Below are 6,665 nucleotides of genomic sequence, written 5' to 3' on the forward strand. Positions count from 1 at the left end.
GTATGCAAAGCATACATATTCATATACTAGCTTCTCAAATATTCTAACCAAACAATGCAATGTGCAAAAGTGAACCCTTGTTAATAGTATTTTCAAAATAGGGCACCAATTTGGATCCATTGGGACTAGAACTCCATTTCTCATTACTTTTTTATCACGTGTTGGAGTACCTTGTTGTCCTGTCTTAGCACCATTCTCTCTTTCTATCTTTTCCTTTCTTCCTAGTTTGCATATTTTGATAAACCAAACATACACTTTTTTGTTTTTAAATCACTTACAAGATGCCTTCAACTTGATAGTCTCCAAATGTTTTAACATTTACAGTTGCTCCATTATTTTATTATTGAATAACATCGGGTATATTAGTGAGGTTAAAAAAAACTTTAAGTACTTCATGATCCTCCTTTGGTTCTTCAAATGCTTCAATCCACCATATTTAATTCTCTGATTGCACACTGAAGTATAAAGGATGGTTTTCATTGATGTCGGGATCCAATGCTCGATTCATAAGTGTTATACTCGCACGTTCAAGTTTTTTCCCCTTGATAATCTCACTCTCATCAAGTTTGAGGACAAACTTAAGCTTGCCTCTACATTCTTTCAAAGACATATTGTAAAACTTGACCATAGCCACCTCCACCCTACATATATCCAATACAAAGTTGTTGGATGCATTCAATACAAAGGTAATGTTCAAGTTTTTGCCCCTTGATAATCTCATTCTCATCAAGTTTGAGGAAAAACTTAAGCTTGCCTCATATCTAGATTTTATGTGCAATAACTAATCTAAACATTTTAGTGTATATTACAAAATCTACAGTGTAGCATGGTCATGCAAATGATATATTTTTGAGTTGAGCGCATTGACAAAATGCGATCCACAATGAATTGTGGTGTCATAGCAAAGTTTGAGTAAGAGAGGCAACGACGGGGGTCACAAATCTGAATACTGTAGTAGATGAGATGGAGTATTTTGAAATATTGCAAAGTTTTATATTAGTGAATTATCTTAGCTTCTCCATGATCATATTGGATGTACAATGGTTTAAAGTGATATTGGAAGGAGTTGGGGTAACTGTTCAACAAGCTGGTCCATCTAAATTTCTAGAGGTACATTCTAAGAAAAGATAGAATGATCTATGGGATATGTTTGTCTTGCTAGCTTCCTATTAAGAAGGTGCGACGCATACAAGAGCAAGAGCTTAACACTCTTCTAAACTTAGTGAGTGTACTGTGAGTGATAATAGCCCCTTGATGGTTGACAACAGTGGCCCTACTACAACTTTTAATAATGGTGGTGTTACTATGACCAACAATGGTGGCCCTAGTGGTCAATAATGATGGCCTGCCTATTGAGAATAATGGTCCACCATTGTCTAAAAATGGTGGTCCATGTGCTCCAATTGCTCTAGCTCCCACTAGTACTCTAGCTAGCAATACACATCCTCCAACATATAAGAAGTGAGGATGGAGACCACACACAACTACTCTACATGAGATAAGGAAATTCTAGATGACTGCCAACTTAATTATTCCTAAGGCACCATTCTCTAGGCTTGTGCAAGAAATACTACAAGATCTGTAGTCAGGGCTTCATCAAAAGTTATTTTCAAGGAACCACGTAAGGAATGTGGGGCGATGGTCAAGACAAGCCTTGCTTTCTCTCCAAGAGGGAGCTGAAAGCTACTTGATTGATCTCATGAGTGATGGTCAACTTCTAGCCATTCATGCCCAATATATCACTATTAACCAATAGATTTGAGTCTTGTTCATAGGATTCGCAACAACAACAAGGATGCAATTAGACTTAATATCAACAACATACTTTGAGAAGCTACCTTGTAAATGGATCAATGTTTAGCTCAGCTCGTTGTAGATTTTATGGAGCTTAGTTTTTGGTTATCCATCTATTAGAATACTTACAGAAGGATATAGAAGACAACAAAAGGCATACAAAAGTAGAAAGTCTACAGAAGGTATAAAAATCATTGAGCTCAAACTAAAACCAACTCAATCCATACAAATCATTGCTCAAATCACTCATTCACAATCATGATCTCTCAAATAGAAAGAAAACAAACAAAACAAAAGCAAAATGAACCAATTAGAACAAATAGACATACCACAAAACTAATTAGCATATCATACCTCAACTAAAAACCATCATGAGCTTCTCAAATCTACTCAATCCATTTCAATACACTTCAAAATCATCCAAAAACCATCAATCAACCACAAAATCAAACACACCCCTTTCCTATTTAAAAAGTGAAAGACCTTTATATAGCACCCTTTTGTATGTACAAAAGGTGTTAAAATGGCATTTTAAATCCCATTCTTTTGAGCCTACGTGATATGCTCACATATTTATTAGTGAACCCCTTTCCTCCCTCAGGTTAAGGTGTCAAGAGGTAGCTTACATTATAGCATAAGATGCCAAGAGATAAGCATATATCGATGTGAATGGATTCGAATACTAAGGTCACTCAATATAGAGACCACTAATATGCCTAAAGATACCAATGTTGTTCTAAAAGAGGTTATTCATGAGATGCTACGGCTTTCATGCATTTACAATATCGTTATTAAATTACTTTTTTATGCATGTTTTCTTACTAGATGAGCATAATGTTCCACTATCCCCTCAGATATGTATAATTGAACTTAGTTATTTTGCTAAACATAATGAAATAGAATATATCTTTTTTTGTTGTGTATCATCTTTATTAGCCATATTATGTCCTATTAGCATGGTCTTATCTTATGTGTGGGACAACCCTTAGATACCTCATGAAGTTGCATGCCTCATGAAGTATAGTTTATAAGCAGTTGTAAAAAGTGGCTTGATGAGGCAAACTAGTGTTATTCTCATTTTTGGGATCTTCTCTAATCTTTACAACCTGTGTATGATGGATTCTCATTATTACATAGCATATCTGATAGTTGGTGCCATCATTCATTGTGTTTCTATTCTATTCTCAGTGTGTTCTATGTGTTCTACTTCTCATTCTTTGATTATTAGTATTGAAGTATGTGTTCTTATGTCTCTATGTGATTATCTTTGAGTTTCTAAGAGTTTTTTGATATAAGATTAGGTATTTTTCCCATGGGCCATTGCCTATCCTACTATGCATTCTATATAGATGAAGGCATCAATACTTTGGCGATCAAGCCATGCTTTTTTGAATCTTTGGTGTGAAAGTTTAATAGCAAAATGACTTCAATTGATGCTAGAAAAAATGACATGGTTTTATGGATTTAAAAAAAAAATTCTCTATGGAGTTCAAAGGGTGTTTGTATACCTTGTCATTGCATCCCTATATCTCTGTGTTAAAATGCCATTAAAAATGGCAAAGGTTGAGGCCACCAATTGTATTTTCTTGCATGAAATAGAATTCTTGCAATAAAAATTCTTGTATGAGGCAGAGTTTTTGTATAAAGCAAAATGTCCTAAGTCTAAATTTTTTTATCAGGACATGAAGTAAGGCAGACTGCTTGAAGCAATGATAACTGCTTGAAGTAGTGACTATTAGCTAAAGAAATGGGTAAATCAAAGGAGAAGAAAAAACATTGCAAAGTTTACTTTGTCTTTGAGTTTGGACATATTTCAAATCATTATTCTTTATGTTCATGGGTCTTGTGAATAAGGAAAATACTGCAAGTATTTTTGCATGTTTAATTTGTGCAATGAGTTTGATGGTATCTGCAAGAGGTTTTCATTAGTAGTAAAGCGGCCTTCAAGTTCGAAGATGGATAAAGCATGGAAGAAGTTAGATTCGTTTGAGGATATTCTTCATGATGCTTATGAATGCCATGATGATCATGAAGGCAAGAAAGTCGGTTCTTGTTCAAATATTAAGCATATTAGGAGATTACTTATAGTAGTTGTTGAAAAGCTCAAGGAAAGATATGAATATGTTTTAGATTTCGGTTCAAATTCTGATTCAAGTTCAAGTGACGATGATGATGATGATTGGTGCTCTTTACCCATAGCCTTGCCAAAGATTGAGGTAAAGGGAGCAAGAGAGGACAAGAGCCAAAGAAGCCAAGAATCCTCGAGTGTTCCAAACCCCACAGAGAGCAACTTGCAAATGGGAAAGTGGATTATCACACACTTTGCATCAATAATCTCAAAGTATTTTCCATATTTTGGTATTTTTCAAATAATCAATCTCCAATCAACTTTAATCGAGAAGAACACAAGCCAGTGGTTATGAACAATGAAGATGATTATAAAAACCCAATCTCAAGACATATATATTTTGTATCCCATTACAACGCCAAACAAAATATTTTCACGTATAAAGGATACCAGGATACTAGTTACAAAGACTCATCATATTTGAATCACTTAGTTGATGTCCAAAATGCATAGTAAGTTATTTGCACTATTAAGAAGGCATTGACCTTGAAGTGATACATGTCTACAATGGATTATGAAGGCCTTTTCCCAACTCAAACTCAATAAATTGCAAAATTTTCATCTAGATTATGCATCGTTCAAAGTTGAAAAGCTTCCTTCTCAATTATATGTCATCCAAAGAAACTAAAAAGAGTTGAGATCCAAGAGTTGCTCAAAGACATGGATATGGAAGCAATAACTTTTACAACAACTCCAAGATGAAGTATATTAACCTCATTGTTTTCACCATAAGAATTCATAATTGTAGTCCATGATATAACATCTCACAATAATAGTTCATTGAAATCTTCATATTTATTTGTAGCACAACCCCATTGTCCATACAAGTCTATTAGTACACTCCCCACAACATGCTCCTTATCTAGCTCTGTTTTTCAATGTGAGCATGAGTTTTTTGAGAGATCCTATTGTGATACATGATTTCAAGCCTTGGATGAAAATGGAAAATCCATGTATGCATCTTCCAACCAGACTAATTTGAAACAACTCAAATCTTCCTTGATAAGGCCATGTCTTTAGTACATTCAGCAATCAATTGAGAGCATGCATTTGTACTTTCATCTCCTACCTTTTCAAACATGTGGTGTGATTCTGTAAATACACAACTTTCAATACACAGATCCATAAAAGTAATTTCTAGCAAAGTATTATGATTATAGAGCTGTCTCTCCAATCCTCTACCTATGATTTCACTATGCAGATTTTCCCCTCATTCTAAGGCTGTTTGCATGCCTTGCAATTGCACCTATTTGAACAACTCAAAACTTTCTTAATGAGTCCATGCTAAGCACATTTAGAGGTCAATTGAGACTATTGGTTCGTACTTTGATATGGAACTTTGCCAAACACATGGTATGATTTTGCAAGTGCACCACATTCAAGGTAAATATCCAAAAGAGAAATTCCCACCAAAGTACTACAATTATAGAGTTCTCTCTCAAATATGCTACCTATCATTTCACTATGTAGTTTTTTCTGTAGTTTTAAAGCTCCTAGCATGCAACAAGCCTTTAAGAAAAGAACTAATGTAATGGTATCCACATGTACATTCTCTAGATGAATTTGGTTGAAACAACTCAATGCTTCCTTATCATGACCACACTCCATATATGCAACAATTAGTGTAGTCCATAACACTATCCTTAAACTCAGTATCCTATTAGCACATGTTGTGCTTCTAAAAAGCAATGTGCATTGCTTGTACATATGCACAATTATGTTTTCCACATAAAGCCCTTTTTCCCAACCCTTTTATTTCTCCCTACTCCCAAGACCTCTATAAAGCTAAATCTTCGATAGCAATAACAAGAGAAAGTAAATGCACATGTACATAGTTCTTCAAATAGTACATGATAGCATCTATATGGTGTAATCAAACTATAATCCCTATGGTTTGGACATATTCTATACATTAAAGATGCTACAATGTACATGTAGATATAATAATATCGCACATGTTGTTATCAAACTATATTATTATATCCACAAATACATTATACCATCTAGAAACAAAACATAGATGGATTGCACCGTCTAGAAGTGGTAGGAGATCTGTTGGTAGGTCATATAACCTCTCGGTAATAGTGTCTAGAGAGAAAAAAGTGAGCTTTATAGGAAGTAAAGAAAGTGACCTTGCTCTAGAAGAAAATTTCAATGATGTAGCTATAAGTCTTGAAAGGTCTAAGGAGCATGTGGAGAGATGTGACTCAAAGATTTAAACAACAGGTGGAGAGAAGTAACTAAAAGGTTTGAGTACCAAGTTCACAAAAGTAGAATTTGAGAACTCTACAAGTAGTAAATAATGTGGGATCACTCTGTAAGATAATTTTTATAACATAGGTCTAGGTAGAAGAAGAACTAAAACTAAAAAACACTATAGCTAATAGAAGAAGTGGGGTTTTGCAGAAAGAGAGTATTTGTGGATGATGTCGGAATAAGCGGGATCTAGGACATGGCAGTCAGTTATGGTGGATGAAAGGAGAAGAGTAAACTCATGATGGAGGAGACAAAGACACTGTTTGTTACACAAGTGAATTAGGTTCCAAGATTGATACTTGGACTCATAAACACAATCTTGTATATGTGGACAATGACACTGACACTTTATTGATAAGAAAATAGTACTATCATTGCATTAAGAAAAGGAAGCAAGTACAATGCTTTATAGGAAAGTAGGAAACGGCAGTAGGCACCACTGTGCATATGGGATAGGTAAGCTTGCATGTCCTTGTCCCTGAAGCTC

This window comes from Lygodium microphyllum, chromosome 5 (assembly GCF_053477565.2).
Source record: "Lygodium microphyllum isolate KBCC chromosome 5, Lygodium_microphyllum_v1.1.10, whole genome shotgun sequence".
Classification (NCBI taxonomy): Eukaryota; Viridiplantae; Streptophyta; class Polypodiopsida; order Schizaeales; family Lygodiaceae; genus Lygodium; species Lygodium microphyllum.